General features: G+C 34.7%; 1 non-coding gene across 1 annotated transcript; it reads right to left on the reverse strand.

Moving 5' to 3' along the window:
* Positions 1–986: 986 nt before the first annotated feature.
* Positions 987–1,093, reverse strand: LOC128291938 (small nucleolar RNA R71). The gene has a single exon (XR_008281922.1). It is a non-coding gene; the product is annotated as a small nucleolar RNA R71 (small nucleolar RNA).
* Between the last annotated feature and the right edge of the window lie 23,640 nt (positions 1,094–24,733).

Consider the following 24,733-nt stretch of genomic DNA (forward strand, 5'->3'; position numbering starts at 1 on the left):
TAGATGAGTATGTTCATAAGTTAGCAAATTATCGAGTTGTCGTGAATTTATTCGTAACAACATAAACATGAGTTTAATAATTCTAAGTTAAAGAAATGTAATTAATCCAACACAATTATGTCATCTTAATTAAATCATATTTTGAAATCGTGCATTAGAACTTTTATTTTTGTTCAGTTTAAATCTTTTTTTAATCACCCTTTTCAAAACAAAATATTTTTTTTACCAAATTGTTGTACATTGTATTCATAAATAATTCTTTCCACAGTCCCTATGGGTACGATAACTCGACATTTACCTGTCACTTTATTACTTGTTGCGATTGTGTAGGACTGTTTTAAAAATTCATTATTTTTGAATTTGTTAGTTTTGCATTTTGGTTTTTTTTTTCTGTTCAAATTTTAACTTAATTAAATTTTCTGTGATTATTTTAGGTGTTTATAAGTATTGACCGAACTATTGACCTACTCCCTATAGACTCCGAGATAGAAAGAACTTTTCAAGAGAGAAGAAGTCAAGCAAATCAGAGAAGGATCGAAGAGATGAACTTCAAAAATCCGAATCAAGGAAATTGAGCAAACCCTGCTCTAAATCCTATCATTATTGTTGATGATAGGGATAGAGCTTTAAGACAGTATGTCATGCCAGTGTTTAATGATCTTAATCCAGGTATTAGGAGATCCAAAATCAAGGCACAACAGTTTGAGCTGAAGCCAGTCATGTTCCAGATGCTTCAGACAGTGGGCCAATTCAGTGGAATGCCTACCAAAGATCCTTACCTACACTTAAGACTATTTATGGAGGTGAGCAATTCTTTCAAATTAGCCGGAGTACCCAAAGATGCAATACAATTGAAGCTGTTCCCATATTCACTAAGGGACAAAGCTCGAGCCTGGTTGAACTCATTGCCACCAAACTCAATTTCCACATGGAAAGAGTTAGCAGAAAGATTCCTTATGAAGTATTTCCCGCCTAGCAAGAATGCTAAGTTGAGGAACGAGATCAATGCCTTCCAAAAAATGGATGATGAGTCCTTGTATGAAGCATAGGAAAGGTAGAAAAATTTATTACGAAAGTGCCCTCATCACGGAATCCCACATTGCATCCAACTTGAGACATTTTATAATGGTCTCAATGCTCACACGAGGATGGTAGTGGACACTTCTACTAACAGTGCTCTCCTTTCTAAGTCTTATAATAGGGTTTATGAAATCGTTAAGAGGATTGCCAGTAACAATTACCAATGGCCAACCAATCGAGCTGCGTCAAGAAGACGCTCTTACTTCACTCTCATCTCAGATGTCATCAGTATCCTCAATGATAAAAACTCTTACTACTAATGGGTCTAACAGTTTTACAGCACAACAACCTAACCAATTTGAAAATATAGCCTGTGTCTATTGTGGGGAAGAACATTTGTTTGAAGAATGTCCATCAAACCCAGAATCCATGTACTACATAAGTAACCAGAACCAAAATCGATGAAGGCAAAGACTGTAATCCAATTTCTATAACCCATCGTGGCGAAACCACTCAAAATTTTCCTAGAGTAACCAAGGGGTTGGAACCAGTAATACCTATGCCCAACCTAGATCGACCCAACCACCTAGTTTTCCCCAACAAGTTCAGAAACCAACCCAAGCTGAACCATCCAATGGCTTAGAAAATTTGTTGAAGGCATACATGGCCAAAAATGATGCCTTAATCCAAAGCCAAGTAGCTACATTGAAAAACTTAGAAAACCAAATGGGCTAGCTTGCAACTGAATTTAGAAACTGACCACAGGGTGCTTTACCTAATGATACGAAAAATCTGAGGAATCCAAGGAAGAAGCATTATAAAGAATTGAAATTAAGGAGCGAAAAGACATTAGATCCCAACACCATCGAAGTTCAAAATAAGCCAACTGATGCTCAAGACTTAGAGGACGTCCAACCAAGTATTGAAATTCTAGTTTAACAAGAACCAGAATCTATAAAATCCAACAAGGTAACTTCAGAACCAGCTAATTTGATCAACTAACAACTCCGTTAGATGCAGAATCACCATAAAAGATGAATCAACAATTCCAGTAAAGAAACCACCACCACCCTACCCTCAAAGGCTTCAAAAGCAGAAGCAAGAGATTCAATTCAAGAAATTCCTAGACGTACTTAAGCAATTTTATATCAACATCCCGTTCGTTGAAGCACTTGAGCAAATGCTGAACTACGTCAAATTCATGAAGGATATCCTGTCTAAAAAATGAAAACTTGGAGAATTTGAGACGGTATCTCTGACGAAGGAATACAGTGCATATCTTCAAGACAAACTACCCTTAAAGTTGAAGGATCCTAATTGTTTTACCATCCCTTGCAACATTGGAGCAACATATTGTGCTAAGGCATTATGTGATTTATGTGCAAGTATTAACTTGAGGCCTATGTCAATATTTAGGAAGTTGGGGATAGGTGAAGTTAGACCAACTACAGTTACACTTCAATTAGCAGATAGATCCTTAGCACATCCAAAAGGCAAAATCAAAGATGTATTGGTACGTGTAGATAAATTTATCTTCCCTGCTGGTTTTGTTATTCTAGACTTTAAAGTAGACAAATAAGTGCCAATTATCTTAGGAAGACCATTCTTAGCTACCGGAAGGACCCTTATTGATGTGCAAAAGCACAAGCTTACTATGTGTGTTTAGGATGATCAGGTAACATTTAAGGTTTTTAAGTCTATACGACTTCCTAACACAATTGATGATTGTTCTGCAGTATTCGATTTAGAGGATTTAATAGTGGAGAAGTAGCTCAGCTATGTTAAGGATTCGTTGGAACAAATTTTAACACAGATCCTCCGAATGTTGAAGAAGAGGATGAATACTTAACATTGTTAAAAGCTAATCAAAAGGGATTTAGCCCAACCAAAAGAGTCAATCTAGTAGTTACCTAAATTAGAACTCAAGGTACTACCTTCACATCTAAAATATGTTTATTTAGGTAACTCTTCTACTCTGTCTATGATTGTTTCAACAGAATTAACTACTGAGCGAGAAGAGAAACTCTTCTACTCTGCCTATATCCATGGTATTAGTCTATTTGTATGCATGCACAAGATCATACTAGAAAATGGCGAGAAAGGGTCGATTGATGGGCAACGAAGACTGAACCCCATTATGAAGGACGTAGTAAAGAAAGAAATCATCAAGTGGTTAGATGCGGGTATAATTTACCCCATCTCAGATAGTTCATGGGTAAGTTCGATCTAGTGCGTGCCAAAGAAAGGAGGTATCACGGTCACTGAAAACGAGAATAAATTAGTTGATACTGACTATAATGGTTACGGGATGGGGAATTTGAATCGATTACCGGAAGCTGAACAAGGCGACTAGGAAAGATCAGTTTCCTTTACCTTTCTTGGACCAGATGCTGGATAGACTCGTAAGGTGAGACTATTACTATTTTCTTGATGGATACTCGGGGTATAATCAGATTACAGTAGCACCAGAATATCAACACAAGACAACATTCACCTGCCAGTACGATACATTTGCATTTAGACGCATGCCATTTGGTTTATGTAATGCACTTGCTACATTTCAAAGATGTATGATGTCTATTTTTACTGACATGGTTGAGAAGTATTTGGAAGTTTTTATGGATGATTTTTCAGTATTTGGAGATACTTATGATGATTTCTTAGCCAATCTAGCCAAGGTACTAAGGCGATGCGAAGAAACAAACCTGGTACTAACTGGGAAAACTGTCATTTCATGGTATAAGAAGGTATTGCTCTAGTGCATGGGATAACAAGACATGGAATCGAAGTAGACAAAGAAAAGGTAGATGTTATAGAGAAACTCCCACCTCCAACATATGTAAAAGGTGTTAGGAGCTTTTTGGGCCACGCCGGTTTCTATCGAAGATTTATCAAGGACTTCTTCAAAATTGCTAAACCCTTATGCAAATTATTGGAGAAGGATACGACATTCAAATTTGATGAAGAATGCTTAAGGGCTTTCAACGATTTGAAGAGTTGACTAGTTTCGGCACCCATAATAGTTACACCAGACTAGGATTTGCCATTTGAATTGATGTGTGACTCAAGTGACTTTGCAATACGAGCTATCATGGGTCAGTGAAGGAACAAAGTTTTTCATCCCATCTACTACACAAGTCAAACTCTGACAGGAGCTCAACTGAATTATACGATAACAAAGAAAGAGTTACTTGCTATTGTGTTTGCTTTTGACAAGCTTCGATCTTATCTTGTAGGTACGAAGGTGACTGTCTATACGGACCACTCGGCAATTAAGTATCTGCTTGCCAATAAAGACGCTAAGTTGAGACTGATCCAATGGGTACATCTACTCCAAGAGTTTGATCTAGAAATTCAAGATCGAAAGGGAGTGGAAAACCAAGTAGCAGATCACCTATCTAGATTGGAGCTGCAAGAAGGGACTCTCCTCTTATACCAATTCGAGAGATGTTTCCAGATGAACACATACTAAAGGTAAATCATGTCTAAAATACCCCATGGTTTGCTAATATTGCTAACTTTTAGCTTGTGGTTTGATGCTAATTGATAAGACGTATCATTCTTCACGATGTGAAGTACTATTTTTGGGAAGAACCATAATTGTTTAAGAAGTGTTCAGATCAAATGATCAAAAGATGTGTGGCAGGAGATGAAGTACATAAGATTTTATACCATCAGCTCCAAGTGGGGGACATTTCGGAGGTACACGTACTGCAGCCAGGTATTGCAAACCAGATTCTTTTGGCCAACACTATTTAAAGATGCATACGCTTACGTAAAGATTTGTGATCGATGTCAAAGGGTCAAAAATGTCACCAGTAGAAATGAGAAGCCTCGAACAAACATCATTGAGGTAGAATTATTTGATGTTTGGGGTATTGACTTTCTCAGTCTTTTCCCTCCATCTTTTGGTCACAAGTACATCTTGGTAGCTGTATACTACATGTTAAGTGGATTGAGGCTGAAGCTTATCCGACAAATGATGCTAAGGTTGTAATTAAGTTTTTGCAGAAACTTGTGTTCACAAGGTTTGGAACCACAAGAGCCGTCATCAGTGATGAAGGGTCCCATTTTGTGAACAAGTGGTTGAAATGGTTATTAGATAAACATGGAGTGAAACACAAGGTCGCTACAGCTTACTTTCCGCAGGCAAATGGGCAAGCTGATCTGGCAAACAAGGAGATCAAAGGCATACTTGAGAAGGTAGTTGCCCAAACTAACAAGATTGGTCCAAAAGACTGGATGATGCTTTATAGGCTTACAGAACAACATACAAGACACCTTTAGGGATGTCACCCTATAGGTTGGTCTTTAGGAAAGCCTGTCATCTGCCCTTGGAGTTAGAGCACAAAGCTTACTAGGCCCTTCAACAACTCAACTTGGATCTTAAGATTGCTAGAGAGAAACGGATGCTCTAACTCAATGAGCTAGAGGAATTTCGAATGTTCTCATATAAAAATACCAAATTACTCAAGGGGAGACTTAAGAAATGGCATGACAAGCACATTTGAGTTCGAGAATTTGAAGCAGGTTAGCAAGTATTGTTATTTAATTCTAGATTAAGGTTCTTCCCAGGTAAATTAAAATCACGTTGGTTCGATCCATTTACGATTCATCGCATCTATCCATATGGACTTGTTGAACTCCAAGGTAAGGGAGGTAATTTTCAAGTTAATGCTCAGCGTCTGAAACATTACTGGGAAGATAAGATTGAACGGAATCAAATTTCATTCATTTTATCGGATGTTTAAATTTTCTTATTTTCCTTCTTAATAAATGATTTAGGGTATATTTTTTGGATTAGTATGTTTAAATAAATTCTGTCTAGGAGATTGGAACTTAAGCGGGATCGCTTGTGACCCCTCCAATCTTTCCTGCGAAGTGATTTTAACATAATTTTCCGATAAGTTATTCCCTAAATGGCAAAATAAATTTTTAGTTTTTCAAATAAAAAGGGCCAATTTTGATCCAAGTTTTAAATTGCAACTCAATTTCAAATTTTCATTAAGTCTAGGGACTTATTGAAGTATTTTAAAATTTGGTTGCTCTTTTTCGTAAATAATAAAAATTAGATTTGTTTTAAATGTTTTCAAAAGGCTTCTAGAATAAATGTTTTTAATTTAATAAAAATGATAATTATTAATATATAATTATATCCATTATAATGTATATTACTTATTATCAACTTTATATAGAGTTAGGATTAGTTTTAATTTAATCATATTTTATTTGATAAGTTTTATCTTAATAAATTAATTGAAATTAATAATTTAATATGTATTTTATTAATTATTAATTGTTGTTAACTCTAAGTAAAATTAGAACTTAGAATTTTTAATTATTAAATTTTTCCAAGAATTCTATTTCGACACCTATTTCCCTCATTATAAATACTACCACCCTTCTCCATCATTTATCACTCAAAACCCCAAAGGAAAAAATCCCTTAAGTGCCGAAAGACCACGGCCGATGACCTCATTTGGCCAAGACTCACGACATGATCTCGAGACCATCCAGACCAAGAATCGCTGGCTTGCTCCTTGGTGCCACACCAGCTCCAACTTTAGCACTCGATAGGCCTGCTTGCTAGGATCTGCGTATCTCATGCTGTGTCCCGCACACCCCATTGTTGCCTGCTGCCAGTAGCTGTTCACACTAGGTTGTGTCGCTCCTTGGCCTTACTCGATGCATCCGCTTTCCGCCCAACATCCATGTGGCAGCAGCTCGATTACTCATACCACCCTTTCAGCCATCCTCAACAAAAAAAAAACCTTCCTCCCCCAATCATTTCTTATTTTCCAACTTTTGTTTCATAATTATTTTTCTTAGGAGCTTTTAATTTTTATGAAAAAGGTGGTAAGACCAAATTTTCTCTTAAATCTTAATTTTATTCTAATAATTAATTTTTCAATTTATTGACTCATTAATAATTTTTGTTAATTAAATTTTTGAGAAAATAAATTTTCCCATTTTTGGTTCAGGTTAATCATGCCTCGCAAGAGAACTCGTGCCTGCACCCAAATTGATGAAACACAAAACAAGTTCCATTGTGAAGAAGCCAAAGCAAAATACGAGAGTATCTTCAAAAATCAACAGATGCATCCAAAGAAAGGCTTTACATTGAAAGAAAGCAACTACAAAGACTTTATGGTAGGTATTCGTCAAGTTCTTAAAGCCCTCAATTGGGAATTGTCTTGTGAGAAGAGACCTAGTATGGGTGAGGAGTTAGTGCGCGAATTCTATGCGAACTTAACCTCAAGTGAGTTGGCAGAAGTTCCAGTTCATGGAATCAAGGTACCAATAACTTCAAACGTTATTAATGAGTTCTTTGAATTGCCTGATTTCAAAAATGACGAATATTCTTCCTTGATGAGCAATATAAAGCCTGAAAATTTGCAAGAAATTCTCAAGGAACTTACAGTTCCAAGTTCTAAGTGGACTATGTCAAAGCAAGGAATCCACACTTGTAGAAGAGAATATTTGACACCACTCACGAAGGTATGGTTCTATTTCATCTATTTTAGCCTTATGCCTAGTTCACATGGAACTACGATTTCATTAGAGCAAATGGTCTTATTATACTCGATTTTAACTAGAAAGACCATTGATGTGGGAAAAATCATCCTGAGAGAAATGAGAAATTGTGCCGTTAGACGCTTTGGCCCAGCTTACTTCCCCTTTACAATAACAATTCTGTGCTTGAAAGCTAAAATTCTTGCAAACGTAAAGAAGACAATGTATAGACAGGGCACAATCATAGATTGGGACCTCTACCGAATAGCTGGAGATTCTGTTCTACAGCAGTGAATTGAAGAAAGTGAGGATCCTGAAGAAGAGGAAGAAGATCCCACAGAAGTCGAGCCAATGCAATCGGCTGAAGTCCCTAATAAGGTGAAACCAATGGAAATAGAAGTTGAACCTGATAACGAAACTTCAATGTTCAGAGCTCAATTGCCTAGCCTAGATCTTTGAGATGAGCTGTCAAAGTTGACAGACATAATGCAGCATATGCAATGGCAGCAACAAGCTTACTGGAGATACTAAAAAATAAGGGATGACTCGATGAGAAGTGCTCTTAAGAAAATTTACAATGACCCATTTATTTTTTTGCCTGAATTTCCAGATTTTATATTTGAACCATGGAGTCTATTATCAAAGAAGAAGCGAAGCGATTCATGCAAAGGTAATAATGATGAAGCAAAAGATGAGTCGAATTCGGAAGGATCTGCAAATAAATAAAATAGAGGATCTTGACTTTATTTTATTTTTGTTCTTAGGTCGTTTCAGGATTAAGTTTAATTAGGAATTTTTATTTTCGCATAATAAAGCAAGAGATGAAAATCATGAATAATGAACAAGTCTCAAAGTATAAAGTGTGGCAATAGGTATATACATGTCTAAAACTGGATCTAAAGAGAGCTTGGTACTTAAGCAGTCAATAGGACTCACATTCTCTTTTCTAGAATCCTACCTAGTGTATAGTATCCATTCACTTTAAACAATGAGGACATTGTTCATCTTAAGTAGGGGGATCGAAAAATTGAATTATTTCCACTCAGAATAAATTTTTCTTTTAATTATGATTAGGATATAATTTGTTCAATAAATTTGAAATTTTGTTAAGTATGCTAAACTTCAGTATAAGTAAAGTTCTATTATTTTAATAAATTATTATGTTAACTTAATAATGATATGAATGTATTTTTAATAAAGCATGCAAATCGTACCATAAATTTTTAGTTCCTTACAAAAGTTAGGCATGCGTGAAAGTTTAAGTCTTTAGAGTTGACTTAGTAGTTTCTTGAGGCAAAATCCTAGGAAGCATGGAACACTGAAAATGATTTAAGCAACTTTTGTTTGGACCGTTTGAGCCTTTCAAGCCAATCATGATGAAATTTTTATCCTTTGAAACCCAACTTTGAGACTGTATGGCCTAATTTTGTTTGAACCCTTGCAAATTTAGCCATCACTTCTCTCTTAATTATCTTAATGTAACAGGCCGATTTTGCGGCTAGTCAGAACAGTGGTTTTGGAAACCACTATTTCAAAGCTAGAGAAATTATTTTATTATTATTTTATGTGTTATGGCATGATTATATGAATGCATGAAAAATTTGGTGAGACAATTTTAGCTATTTCATGCTCAATTGCGAAAAAGAACTAAGTCGCATAAGGGCAAAAGTTTTGTTTTACTACCCAAATATGTTAAATAGCTAAAGAACTAAAATTTAAGGCTTTTAAAAGGCAATTAGACTCCTTTAAATAGAGGTGACCGGCCATAGGGGACAAGATTGGTCAAAATGTCAAAGTTAGGTGACATTTGGTGACTTAATTGATTAAAATAAAACAAGAGAAAAAGGGCTATCATCTTTCTCACCTCTCCACTGAAATTTTCAACCATTCTAGGGGTTTTAAAAGCTCAAAAATTTCAGCAAGTTCTCATCCTTGCAAGTAAGTGATTTAGATGGTTTTTATTGATAATTTTTACATTTTTAGGACCCTTGTAGCATGAGCTAGCTAATGAGGGGACTATATTGCAAGATGGTTAAAAGTCTAGGGTTTTTTCATGAGAGTATTCATATTTTTTTCTAAAATTTTATGGAAGAAAATGAATCACGATTGTGAAATAAACAACTTTTGTAAACTAGTTTTCATGGAAACCCTAATTAAGGAACATTTTGCATAAGCTATGAAATAGGTGATAAATGTGTGAAATAATTAGAATTTTGAGATTCTATAGTTATAAAATGAATTCCACTAGGCTTGGATAATAAGGAAATTCGATAAAAATTGACTTTCGGGCCTAAGGGTAAAATCGTAATTTTTGCAAAATTTAAGGGCAAAACGGTCATTTTATCAAAGTATGAGTCTCAAGTTGAATTGAATGATTTTTGTATTAAATAAGCTAAACTTCAACGTTTTAGATCAAGAGAAACGTGATTCGGGTCTTGATCGAGGGAAGAACAAAGTTTACGAAGATTAGGCTCGTTCCCATCATTTTGTGCCAAGGTAAGTACATATGTAAATAATGTGTCATTGTAGCTTATTTTTAAATGTTTTATCGTTATTATGTATTATAATCTTACTTTTTACCACAGAAGCATAAACATTGTGATATAAGAGTAATCTACATGATGAATAAGTACGACGACACCAGGTTAAATATGAAATCCCGTTGAACCTCAGAAATAGTATAGGATACAAAAGGTATGTCATGAGGAACTGTATGGTCTGAACTCATGAGTTATGTCTGAGTTCATGAGATAAATGTTATATGTAATGTGGGTTCGGGCACTGACCTTCAGTGCAGACCTGAGTAGCTCAATGATCAGGCATTATATGATAAAGTTATGGGGTTCGAGTACTGACATGGCAAAAAGGCTCATGAGTAACTCAAAGTGCGAGCATTACAAAGTACGAGGTAGCTTTGACTACTCATATGACACTTAAGTGTAAACTTTCCGTATATCCATTAGTATTTCGAGTGTTCAACGGGTAGTTTGAAGAATGAGTTGGGGAAAATTTCAATGAGGTATGTTATTAAAGAGAATGAAATTGAGACATTTTACGAATGATTATAGGTATGTATACTAAACCCATGAACAAGGCCTGAGTGTGTGATGAAATGTAGTAAGTATGCATAAAAGAAGTGAAGAGTAAAATAGAGAGCTTAAAATGCTATATCATTTAAGTATGACAAGCCATTATTTAATGAATGTTTTTTTTTTAATTACACTTATTTGCATATATGTACTTACTAAGCTCCCATGCTTACTCTCTTTCCTTCTCATTTTCTTATAGTGCCGCCAAAGTAGCTTGTAGATTATCGCCTACGCTAGGGAAGCTAGCCACACTATCCTTGAAGCACTTGGTATAGCTAGTTTTATCATTTTGATTATGACATGTATAAGAATTTTTTATTTTATTTTGGTGTCACATTGTTTTAGGGTTAATTGTGTTGGCTTGTTTTAGTATTTGACTCATTTTGTATAACGCCATGAAAATGGCTAATTTTGAAAGTTTATATATATGAGTGTAAGATAGTCTTTCAGGACTGTGAAATTGTTGGCATGGTTGAATACAAGAAATGTATATAGGCCTTAGCTATGGTTTTTTTGTTGAGAAATCATATTAAGTTAGACTTAGATATGTTGGTTGATGTTAGATTGTATTTTAGGGTGGCAAAGGCTTGGTAGATAGTCTTATATTGTCCACACAGGCATGTGTCTAGGCCATGTGTGACACACGGCCAGCCCCATGGGCGTGTTGCTTACCCGTGTGTCCCCTACACGTAAAATTTGCAAGTCAGTATGCATGGTAGTAAATACATGGGCAAAGACACGGCTGTGTGTCTTAGCCGGGTGGAGGACATGACCTTTGGCCACGGGTGTGTGTGTAATATCCTGATTTTGGGCCTAGTCGGAATAGTGGTTTCGTGACCACAAAATCCAAGATAGAAATAATTATTTTATGATTATTTTAAGGTCTATGATATGATTGCATGATTGTGTGAAAATTTCGTGAAGAAATTTTATGCATAAAGTGCTTAATTTGAAATTTGGGACTAAATTGAATAAATTGCAAAACTTGTGTTCTAGAAGTATTTTGCATAAAATTGAATTAGATTATTAATTAGAGGTCCTTAAAGAGTAATTTTACCAATTTCTAAGTCTATGGACAAAATTGGACATGGATGGAATTTTGGAAAGTTTAGTAGTAAGGGCATTTTGGTCATTTAGGGTAAAATGAATTAAAATACAAAATTAAAAGCCAATTTTGCTCATCTTCAACCCCATGGCCGAATATAGCAAGGAGAAACCATGGCTAGGGTTTTCAAGCTTCCAAGCTCGATTGTAAGTCCGTTCTAGCCTCGTTTTAATGATTTTTACGTTTTGGAGTCCGTAGCTCGATTTAGCTTATGCAAGCAATAATTTAACCTAGGGTTTATATTTGGAAAAATACCCATAGGTGAAATTTGTGTATTTTGGTGTTTTATGATAGAATGTGAGGTTTTAAATTATGTTAGACAACTTGTGCTACTCGGTTTTAAGTGAAAACGACCAAAAGGGCTTAATCGGTAAAAATACCTAATAGTCATAAGTACATGTTAGAGTGAGAATTTGATGTTACCATAGAAGGAAAAATGATCAGCATGTCATAAAACATAAGAAAATAGGCTGAATTTTAATTTCTGAGCTTTGGGGCAAAAGTGTAAATATGCAAAAGTTTAGGGGCAAAATTGTAATTTTTCCAAAATATGATTTTGGGTCAATTTGAATAATGTGAGTCCTAATTAGACTATATTTTAAATGATAGAGCAAGGAAAACTGAAATTCGGGCTAAAATGGGGAAAATACCAAGTTGTGGACGAAATGGTAAAAATAGCCATTTTCGCATACGAGGTAAGTTCATGTGTAAATAATGTAGCATAATTGTTATTTTTAAGTTATTGATATTAATTATGTGTTATGCTGAATTTTATCATGAAATATATGCTTTGTCGTTATTTTCGAATAAAATGCAAATTAAGTGTATTATTTGTTAAATATAATTGTTATCGAGTATTGATTTCGGCATTCTACGGAAGACGGCAAGGATAAGTGTTCGAGGAAAAAGCCCGTTTGAACCTTAGGAATAGATTAGGATACAAGTGACATGTCACTAGGATGGTTGAGCATCCGAACTCGTTGAGTTGAGTCCGAGTTCACTTATGGATGCGAATGTCCGAACTCGTTGAGTTGAGTCCGAGTTCGTGAGATGTAACTAGGCATCCGAACTCGTTGAGTTGAGTCCGAGTTCACTTATGGATGCGAACGCCCGAGCTCGTTGAGTTGAGTCCGAGTTCGCTTATGGGCGGGTTACATGATTGCTTGATTGAATATGTGGCACTTATGTGCAAGTTATCCATGTATCCGAATTATATTAGATGTGTTCAACGGGTAAAGTTCTACTCAAATGGAGGAATACTCAAGATGAAAGGGACGTATTGGTAAGTGTTGTGAAATGGATAATTTGAACAGGTATGTACTTAACCCTCGGGTTGAAAACTCGATATAACAACAATATGGTAAGATGATAAATGAAAAGGTGATATGAATGTCTTGGTGATGATTATGCAAATGATGTTTTATGTTTGCTTATATGGTTATGTTACTTGCTATTTGCATGTGAGCTTACTAAGCATTTATGCTTACTCCCTCCTTTTCATTCCTTGTAGTGTTGACAAGCCAGCTCGGAAATCGAAAAAGGTTGGAGGCACGCTCACACTATCCGTATACCATCTTGGTGTAATGGCTTGTATATTTTGAGTATGGCATGTATAGCATTATAATCATTTTGTATATATGGTCTTATGATATGGTTATTGAGTGGTATGGAAATAGAAATGCTTGGTAATGATTAGCCATTGGAATGGCTAATCATGATCATATTTGGTATTATGTATGTCAAATTGCTAGCTAATCCATGGAAACCATGAAATAGGTAAAATTTACCATAAAATAGATTCAGACAGCAGCAGTGACGTGAGTTTGAAAATCACTAAAAATAGTAGAAATGGAATTAAATAATGAATAAGTTATGGAATCGAAGCTTGATGAGTCTATTTTCATATGGAATAAGCAAAACAGGTATATGAGCTATATTTTATGAGATGTTTAAATTTTTGTGAAACAGGGCCAGAGCGATTTCTGGATCCCCTGTTCTGACTTTGGAAATTCACCATAAATTTTACAAAGATAATTAGAAGTCATGCTTTATATTTACAGATTCCTTATTGAGTCTAGTTTTATGAGAGATAAACGGCATAGTCATTGAAGCTCTGTACAGGGAGATATCTGATTCGTAATACACAGAGGTCAGAGTAGTTGAACCCTGAAACAGGGGAGACTTTAACTAATAAACTGTACTAATTGGCCCAACCAAAAATTCTAGAAAAAAATTAGTAGATATATATATGAGTCTAGTTTCAGGAAAAATTTACGGAATTGGATTTCGAGTTTCGTAACTCGAGATATGATTTTTAAAGCGACTATGATGCAGTTAGCCAGCTTGTCTAGAAATTTTAAAATGAATTGTATGAGCTGTTTAATTAATGAATTAAGTCCGTTAACACCTCGTGTTCGACTCCGGCAACGGTATCGGGTATGGGGTGTTACATTTAGTGGTATCGAGTAGGTTTAGTCGGTTCTCGGACTAACCTAGCATGTGTAAAAGTTTAGCTATACATGCCAGCGATGCGTGATAGTGTGATGTCTTCCGACGCGTATAAGTACCGTCTTATTTAGGCAGGTACTCTCCAACCGAAATATGCCGACCATGTTCAATGTTATGTGAAGATATTTGAGTAAAATTATGATTATGATAAGTCTCGGTTCAGAAAAGTATGAATAAAGGTTTATGATACATATGTGATAATATGTGAGATGAAAGTTCATGTTGTGATAAATATTCATATTTGCTTAATGCTCATATGATGTAGTGTATGTGGCTTACTTGATAAGATGAACGGAATAAATAGAAAGTAGTAGAGGTATGAATAAAGGTCATAATATTATGATACTGAATGAAAATGTCCTTGTCTTGATTGGATGTCGAATGTTGATGAATGTTAATGGTATATAATTTTTATGAGGTAAAGGATTATAATGAAATGAACTTATCTATGTTAAATTGTTGGACTGAATTATATGATTGTAATGATATGTACATGATGATGCACGAAATGAAAGTTGTGATTGTGATGCAAATATCTATGTTTGTTTGGCCTTATATAATGTCATGAGTATGAATTAATTTAATTAATTGAATGGATAAGTAAAGCTGTCTAGAAAACATAGAATGTATGCATAAGTATATTGTCTAAATGGGACAATAGGAAAATTGGTGTAAGCCAACATGAATGAATGACATGATTTTGATGATGTTACTATGATGATGGAAGTTGTGTCATATGTGTATGTATAAGAAAGTCGAGTCGAGGTCCTACAACCTCCCCTTACCAAAGTGGTACTTATAATGGAATTTCATGAGATTTGTATTGAATAAGTTTTCAGTTGAGAACCCAAAGAGTTCAGTGATAGAATAATTATAAGTATGATCCGAGATTGAAAATGAGCTGATAAGTAAAGTCAGAGCCGAGAAAGTATCGGATTGACGTAAAATTATTGGAGTTATGCCTTGTCCTAGTTAGAAAAGGAATTCTCCTTGGTAAATCGAATTACTCAAGTGCAAGGTCGAGAAAAGTGTAAATCGAAATTTATTCAGAACTGACATTCTTTAGTGAATGGTTTAATATAAAATTTGTGACGGCAGAACTAGTTGGGGAAATGATATTTCAAATGTGAATTATCCGAGTGTGACAGATTATGACCGGACAGATTTAGCGATCTCTTTTGAGATGTTCTATGTGTTCACCCATTCTCGAAATATTTCTATGGCTATTGATCTTGAAGAAATTCTTGTTATATGGGAATGTCTTCTAATTTTGGTGTTGGATGAAAGCATTGGTAGTCTGATTGGTTTATAATTTATATTGCTCTATTTCATCGGGTATTCTATTTCATTTAAATCGATAAGAATTGATGAGAGAATTCATATGATATTATGATTCTGCTTTCTTCTACTTGATGCTTCATCGATATATATGTATGGGAAGATATATTGATCTTGTTATATTTGATTTCATAGGATTAAATGATGTTTTCTTTTGGACTTTCTTTCTTTGAAGAATTATCGTGGTATTTCGTATTTTCTCTATGAATTTGGTTTTCGATTCTCGGCATAGTATCGTATCTTGGGTTTCTTTATCCTGGATCTCTTTATTCTGGATTTCTTTATTCTGGGTTTCTCTATCTTGGATTTCTTTATTCGGTTTTCTTGTTATCTTTGTTCCATAATTTGTCAATTATGACTCATGTTCAAATCGTTCTTCATTCGTGATAATCATGTCAAATATGACTATACTTCTAATTTGATCTTGGTAATGTGGTGATTTTAGTATTGGGATTTTTTCTAATTTATGTGTAAGGATTTGACATCAGTAAAGGCATAGGTGATAAAAGCGCGAGTTTTAGTCGGTATGGTAAATTATTTATTTGAAAAATTTCATGTGACAATTATGTCAGGATTATTTTTCCCAAGTTTGATAATAGAATTTCATTTTGTACAGATCAAAGAGTAAATAGTTTGAACGAGAAGTCTATATTTAATAGAAAGAGTTGAATATTAGTTTAAGTCACTACAAATGATAAGGTTTCCATCTTGTGAAAGCTGAAAAGTTTATTACATGTTGATGAGTTCGGATAGATGAGAATATTGGTAAGCAAGGCGTCGAACTAGACTAGTCTACATTGAGCAATGACTTCGACTTTCAAGAATGTATTGTTGTATGAATTGTAATGTGTTTCAAGACAGTGAGGTAATGTGATAGTTTAGAGCATCCGATGTTACATAAAATCGGAGTTGTTAAAGGGGTTAAAGTCGAGCATTGGGATCTATCAAAATTATCCTTGTCAATGTTGATATTGGGATGGAAATGAGAAGGATTATTCTTGAGGCCATATCGAATTATTTCTATGGCGGAAAGAGAAAATGTGATGTATCCTATTGTTAAATGTTTGGCGAGATCTATAAATCACATCGTATTGAATGAATTCCTACTCATCGATTCATGGAATTTCGGTCTCTTTGATTGTTGGATTTCTTGGAATTCGGTCTCCATTAAATCAAGTTGAGATCCGGGTTTTATGTCAAGATATCATGGGAAATTGAGAAGGGTTGAAAATTTAAGAACGCTTAAGAGTTGAGGCTGTAAGCTTTTAGATCATATGAGAAATTGAAGAGATGTATTGGAGGTACAGTCTAAGTGCAAGTTCTTGACACCAAATATGAGATTAAAAGTGAAGACCACTTTTACGGTAAGATTTTAGGGACGAAAATCCACGAAGGGGAGAGTTGTAATATCCCGATTTTGGGCCTAGTCGGAATAGTGGTTTCGTGACCACAAAATCCAAGATAGAAATAATTATTTTATGATTATTTTAAGGTCTATGATATGATTGCATGATTGTGTGAAAATTTCGTGAAGAAATTTTATGCATAAAGTGCTTAATTTGAAATTTGGGACTAAATTGAATAAATTGCAAAACTTGTGTTCTAGAAGTATTTTGCATAAAATTGAATTAGATTATTAATTAGAGGTCCTTAAAGAGTAATTTTACCAATTTCTAAGTCTATGGACAAAATTGGACATGGATGGAATTTTGGAAAGTTTAGTAGTAAGGGCATTTTGGTCATTTAGGGGTAAAATGAATTAAAATACAAAATTAAAAGCCAATTTTGCTCATCTACAACCCCATGGCCGAATATAGCAAGGAGAAACCATGGCTAGGGTTTTCAAGCTTCCAAGCTCGATTGTAAGTCCGTTCTAGCCTCGTTTTAATGATTTTTACGTTTTGGAGTCCCGGTAGCTCGATTTAGCTTATGCTAGCAATAATTTAACCTAGGGTTTATATTTGGAAAAATACCCATAGGTGAAATTTGTGTATTTTGGTGTTTTATGATAGAATGTGAGGTTTTAAATTATGTTAGACAACTTGTGCTACTCGGTTTTAAGTGAAAACGACCAAAAGGGCTTAATCGGTAAAAATACCTAATAGTCATAAGTACATGTTAGAGTGAGAATTTGATGTTGCCATAGAAGGGAAAAATGATCAGCATGTCATAAAACATAAGAAAATAGGCTGAATTTTAATTTACGAGCTTTGGGGCAAAAGTGTAAATATGCAAAAGTTTAGGGGCAAAATTGTAATTTTTCCAAAATATGATTTTGGGTCAATTTGAATAATGTGAGTCCTAATTAGACTATATTTTAAATGATAGAGCAAGGAAAACTGAAATTCGGGCTAAAATGGGGAAAATACCAAGTTGTGGGCGAAATGGTAAAATAGCCATTTTCGCATACGAGGTAAGTTCATGTGTAAATAATGTAGCATAATTGTTATTTTTAAGTTATTGATATTAATTATGTGTTATGCTGAATTTTATCATGAAATATATGCTTTGTGGTTATTTTCGAATAAAATGCAAATTAAGTGTATTATTTGTTAAATATAATTGTTACCGAGTATTGATTTCGGCATTCTACGGAAGACGGCAAGGATAAGTGTTCGAGGAAAAAGCCCGTTTGAACCTTAGGAATAGATTAGGATACAAGTGACATGTCACTAGGATGGTTGAGCATCCGAACTCGTTGAGTTGAGTCCGAGTTCACTTATGGATGCGAATGTCCGAACTCGTTGAGTTGAGTCCGAGTTCGTGAGATGTAACTAGGCATCCGAACTCGTTGAGTTGAGTCCGAGTTCACTTATGGATGCGAACGCCCGAGCTCGTTGAGTTGAGTCCGAGTTCGCTTATGGGCGGGTTACATGATTGCTTGATTGAATATGTGGCACTTATGTGCAAGTTATCCATGTATCCGAATTATATTCGATGTGTTCAACGGGTAAAGTTCTACTCAAATGGAGGAATACTCAAGATGAAAGGGACGTATTGGTAAGTGTTGTGAAATGGATAATTTGAACAGGTATGTACTTAACCCTCGGGTTGAAAACTCGATATAACAACAATATGGTAAGATGATAAATGAAAAGGTGATATGAATGTCTTGGTGATGATTATGCAAATGATGTTTTATGTTTGCTTATATGGTTATGTTACTTGCTATTTGCATGTGAGCTTACTAAGCATTTATGCTTACTCCTCCTTTTCATTCCTTGTAGTGTTGACAAGCCAGCTCGGAAATCGAAAAAGGTTGGAGGCACGCCACACTATCCGTATACCATCTTGGTGTAATGGCTTGTATATTTTGAGTATGGCATGTATAGCATTATAATCATTTTGTATATATGGTCTTATGATATGGTTATTGAGTGGTATGGAAATAGAAATGCTTGGTAATGATTAGCCATTGGAATGGCTAATCATGATCATATTTGGTATTATGTATGTCAAATTGCTAGCTAATCCATGGAAACCATGAAATAGGTAAAATTTACCATAAAATAGATTCAGACAGCAGCAGTGACGTGAGTTTGAAAAATCACTAAAAATAGTAGAAATGGAATTAAATAATGAATAAGTTATGGAATCGAAGCTTGATGAGTCTATTTTCATATGGAATAAGCAAAACAGGTATATGAGCTATATTTTTTGAGATGTTTAAATTTTTATGAAACAGGGCCAGAGCGATTTCTGGATCCCCTGTTCTGACTTTGGAAATTCACCATAAATTTTACAAAGATAATTAGAAGTCATGCTTTATATGTACAGATTCCTTATTGAGTCTAGTTTTATGAGAGATAAACGGCATAGTCATTGAAGCTCTGTACAGGAAGATATCTGATTCGTAATACACAGAGGTCAGAGTAGTTGAACCCTGAAACAGGGAGACTTTAACTAATAAACTGTACTAATTGGCCCAACCAAAATTCTAGAAAAAATTAGTAGATATATATATGAGTCTAGTTTCAGGAAAAATTTACGGAATTGGATTTTGAGTTTAAGTAACGCGAGATATGATTTTTAAAGCGACTGTGATGCAGTTAGCCAGCTTGTCTAGAAATTTTAAAATGAATTGTATGAGCTGTTTAATTAATGAATTAAGTCCGTTAACACCTCGTGTTCGACTCCGGCAACGGTATCGGGTATGGGGTGTTACAGTGTGCCTTGGCCGTGTGCCCTAAATTGGATGCTGACATCAGAAACAGAATGTCAAGGTTTTTAGACACGGGCTAGGACACGGACATGTAATGGCCATGTGAAAACCCTTGTAGGTTCAAATTTAGAATTTAATTTACATGGGCATAGGACACAGGCGTGTCCATAGATGCTTAGGCCGTGTGTGTCAAACGAGCCATCAGCTTGGCCTTGTTATAATGACCACAAGGGCGTGTTGCCCTTCCACAAGGGCGTGTTGCCCTTCCACACGAGCGTGTGCCCTGTTTCATGAGTTATTCTTCTAAAGTTAGTTAAAGGACCCGGGTTGGTCCCGAATGGTTTCCAATGGATGTTTGGGGCCTTGTAGGCCCATATTAAAGAGTTTAGAAAAAGTTCAATAAAGTTTTAAATTTGATCAAGCATTGATGATTTGAAAACGTTGGAAATGCATGTGTTTAAGTTTAGTAATGCCTCATATTCCGTCTCAGCGTAGGGCACGGGTGTGGGGTGTTACATTTAAAATTGTCCCAAACACTAGACTCAGTATTATTCAAAATTTTCTTTAAAAATAAGTTTAGGGGAGTTGAAAAGAAATATCAAATGCTCTAAAATTGTAGTACATTCAGTAAAATGCTTGTGTTAAGAAAAAAGGGAGAGCATGAGTTCTTAAAATAAGATGTACAAAAGAGCATGTGAAAGCAAAGAAATTTGATGTATTGAAGGTAATATTTCAAAGGTCCGATGCAAGCTGAGTCTAGGGTTTTTAGCCTAAAAATTATCTATCTTCTGCCTACCCCTAAGCCCAGCCACATTACAACCTTGTTAAAAACCTATTGATTTAAAGTTCCAATACTACCTACATTAATGGAGAGAAATTGCTACATACAACATATGAAGACATAAGTTAAACTTAATGATTGCAGCTTAATCTTGAATAAGGGAATAAAATTTCATTGGTAAGGTTTAACATGACTTTATTAGGAAGCATTCAGTCTAATTTTTGCTATCATAATAGTTGTTGAGATTAAGTTGAACAATATGTATACTTAAGTAGCATAACTATCAAATTTCTTGTCTTTGAGCATAAGTATATTAAATTAATAATTTTCCGAAAAATGTTGTTCTGAAGAAATTTTTCAAAGGTGTTTCCGAGAAATTCTTTTCAAAATTCGTGCATTACTAGGGATGAGCAATGAATTAAGTTTGGGGTGTGGAAACACAAAAATTTACACACTTTTTCATATCCTTTTTAACTTAAATTCATGTAAATTTGGTTAAATTCTTGTCAAAAAATAATTATTTTTTATAAAATAATTAAAGTGCACTTAAAATATGAACATGATGAATTTTAGTTAATTTTATAAATATTTTTGATGAATTTTGGTTATTTTCGACAGATTTGCACAAAGGGCGAAAAAAGGCTCGACAAGCACTCTTAGAAGCACAAAACCGAGAAACAATTTGAAGTACCAAGGCAAATTAATTTCCAGCCTAAGATGGTTCAAAATTATGTGTATTAATTCATAATATAGTTAATTTTAACTTATATCCAAGTTAATTTGGGTTAATAAATTATTATTAATTAATTATGAAAAAATGGTCCAATTGAACCAAACCGAGTGAACCGAACCGGCCAAGAAAAGGACAGCCCAAAACTGTCCAAGTACTGACCCAATTCAGCTCATTAGCTAATTATTTAAGCTGCAAAGAAGCCCTTGAAGACTCGTTCAAATTGCAATTCAGGCCCTCCACAATTAGTGGCTTTGAAGATTTGCCCTAAGCCATATTTAGCAAAGTTGAAGCCATCAACTTTGTCACATACATGGATGAAAAAGGGGTGGCTCTTTGGCTTCTATTTTTAGAAAATTTTAGCTGCCACATTCAGCTATAAAGACCCCCCTTGGCTGATCATTCAAAGCATCCCTCATTCATTCACATCTCTTCTCTCTTCTCTCATTTTCTCCTCATTTTCCCATTCAAAGTCCATTACTCTCTTGTCGATTTCTCCCCTTGAGAAAGGGTTCTTCTTCAACCATTTTGGAGCAGCAATTGAGTGTTCATAGCAACCTTGATTTGCGAGGACAACAAAGAACTAAGATGAAGCAAACTAGTCAAGCCAGAGAGAAACATTGGATTTGATTCTTGTTCCCCATCTCTTTAATTTTTTTTGTTTTTGTGATGAAAATATCTATGAATATTTATGTTGTTGGAATGGTTAATTTAATCAACTTAGCTTGAATTTAATTCGTGTTGGGTTGATTGCATTTTGTCCTCCTAAATTATTAAAATTGTGTTTATGCTGTTATAGACCTTGGTAAAATGCTTGATTAAGTAAAATCATGCCTAAGTTATTATTGCATTATAATTGTGAGGGAACTAATGAATTATTTATTTAAATGGATTGAAATTTTAATTGATTGACACAATACTTAATCAGTGCATGTTTATTCTTCTAAGGTAGCTGAAGGTTAAATTAGCATTGTATCTGGCGATACATTTGCCTTGCATAACTTGCAAGATTATTGTGATTAAACTGTTTCAAGGTAAGGATACCTCGTTACTTCACATAGTCTTTTATATGCTTATTAGATTTAATTAATCGTTTGAATTGACATAGGAATATGCAAGAGATTAGTTCAATTTAATGAGTATGTATGTGCAATAACATGTTTACTTATTAGAATCTGTTTAATCGATTGAATTAACATAGGGATATATTAAGAGATGAATGGATTTGTGTAGGTGAGTATGTTCATAAGTTAGCAAATTACCGAGTTGCCGTGAATTTATTCGTAACAACATAAATATGTGTTTAATAATTCTAAGTTAAAGAAATGTAATTAATCCAACACAATTATGTCATCTTGATTAAATCATATTTTGAAATTGTGCATTGGAACTTTTATTTTTATTCAGTTTGAAATCTTATTTTTTTTAATCACCCTTTTCAAAACAAAATATTTTTTTTACCAAAATGTTTTAAATTGCATTCATAAATAATTCTTTTCGTAGTCCCTGTGGGTACAATAACTCGACATTTACTTGTCACTTAATTACTTGTTGCGATTGTGTACACTTGCACATTTTCGTCATTCCACTTGTAATATAAGATTGTATATTATTTTTCCTTCATTAGGTTTTTATCCCACAAGGTTTTTCCTAATAAGTTTTTAACGTGGTACATTATCTACCAATTGGCATCCAAGGGCGAGTGTTATCAATATCTTTGTAACACCCCGTACCCGAGACCGTTGCCGGAGTCGGACACGAGGGGTTTGCAGACTTAAATCACTTGCTTTCACAGTCCATTTTAAAATTTCTAGGCGGTTGGCTAAGCTGCGTCCTTTCACTTTAAAATCATATCTTGAGTTCCAAAACTCGAGAATCGGTTTCGTAATTTTTCCTGAAACTAGACTCATATGTCCATCTCTGATTTTTTCTAGAATTTTTGGTCGTGCCAATTAGTACAGTTTATTAGTTAAAGTCTCCCCATTACAGGCTTAAATACTAATGCCATTTGTTTCTATAGAAACTAGACTCAAAAGGAATCTATAAATATATGGCATGACTTCTAAATGTCTCGGTTAATTTATAATGAATTTCCAAAGTCGATCGGGGATCCGAAACCGTTTCGCCCTGTCTCACTAAAACTTTAACATCTCATAATATACTATTCATATGAACGTTTCGTTACTTTCCTATGAAAATAGATTCATCAAGGTTCGATTACATAATTTATTCACTATTTAATTCCATCCCTACTATTTTTAGTGGTTTTCACATACACATCACTGCTGCTGCCAGCATCTATTTTAAGGTAAACTTTACCTATTTCATGATCCTCCATGGATCAACTAGAGTTTGTCATACATATACCAAAAGTGATCATGAATAACCATTCCCATGGCTAACCGTTACCAACATTTCCATACCTCTCGACGGACAACATACAAAACGATTATAATGCTATGATCAAAGTATATTTAAGCCATTTTCGCATGGCTATCCAAATTTACACAAAACCGAAGGGTACATGACCAACAACAAAAGGGTAGTCCTATACATGCCATTTCAAAGTTCAACCAAAAGTATACCAAAAGGAGCTTTGATAGTGTGGGCGACTTCGACTTCAAAATCCCGAGTCCGATAGTGAAGAACCAAAATCTATAAAGCAGAAAATCAAAGAAACGGAGTAAGCATTAAATGCTTAGTAAGTTTTGAGCAGAGAATTTAAGTACAAGCAAGTATAGCATTCATATAACTAAGCGGATGATTCCATATATACATATTCTCAAATCATTCCTACTTCACATTCCAACCCCTATATTCATACATAAGGGATCATCTTAGCCAAATACGGAAGCTCATTACTCGATCGAGCGAATATTATTCAAGGAATCAACTATTCCAATGCACATCTGAAACATACCTCATTGTTGGGATTTTACAAGCGTATTAATGAAATTTTTACAGCAAGATTGTTCATTCCCAAATCACGTACCTTCGAATTTAAACCGATATAGCTACTCGTTCAAATGCCTTGGGACATAGCCCGGTTATAGTAACTTCGCATAAATGCCTTGGGACTTAACCGGATTTAGTAACTCGCATTAAATGCCTTGGGCTTAGCCCGGATTAGTAACTCGCACAAATGCCTTGGATCTTAGTTCGGATATAGTCACTTAGCACAAAGCCTTCGGGACTTAGCCTGGATATCATTTCAATAACCAAGCACATATATCAATAAATCATGACACATCCGTATTTCATTTTCATTACCAAAGCTCAAACACAAGACACTTATACACTTGCAATTTCGGCTCAATAGCCACATACAAAGAGCATGATTTTGATTTGCTTAAAACATGATCTAATCAAATCATAATCTAAGTTCCATTACTCGAAAACTTACCTCGGATGTGGTCGAACGATTTCGGCGGCTATTCGATAACTTTTTCCTTTCCTTTATCCAACTGTGGTCCTCTAAGCTCTTGAG

The sequence above is a fragment of the Gossypium arboreum genome, chromosome 4 (assembly GCF_025698485.1).
Source record: "Gossypium arboreum isolate Shixiya-1 chromosome 4, ASM2569848v2, whole genome shotgun sequence".
Classification (NCBI taxonomy): domain Eukaryota; kingdom Viridiplantae; phylum Streptophyta; class Magnoliopsida; order Malvales; family Malvaceae; genus Gossypium; species Gossypium arboreum.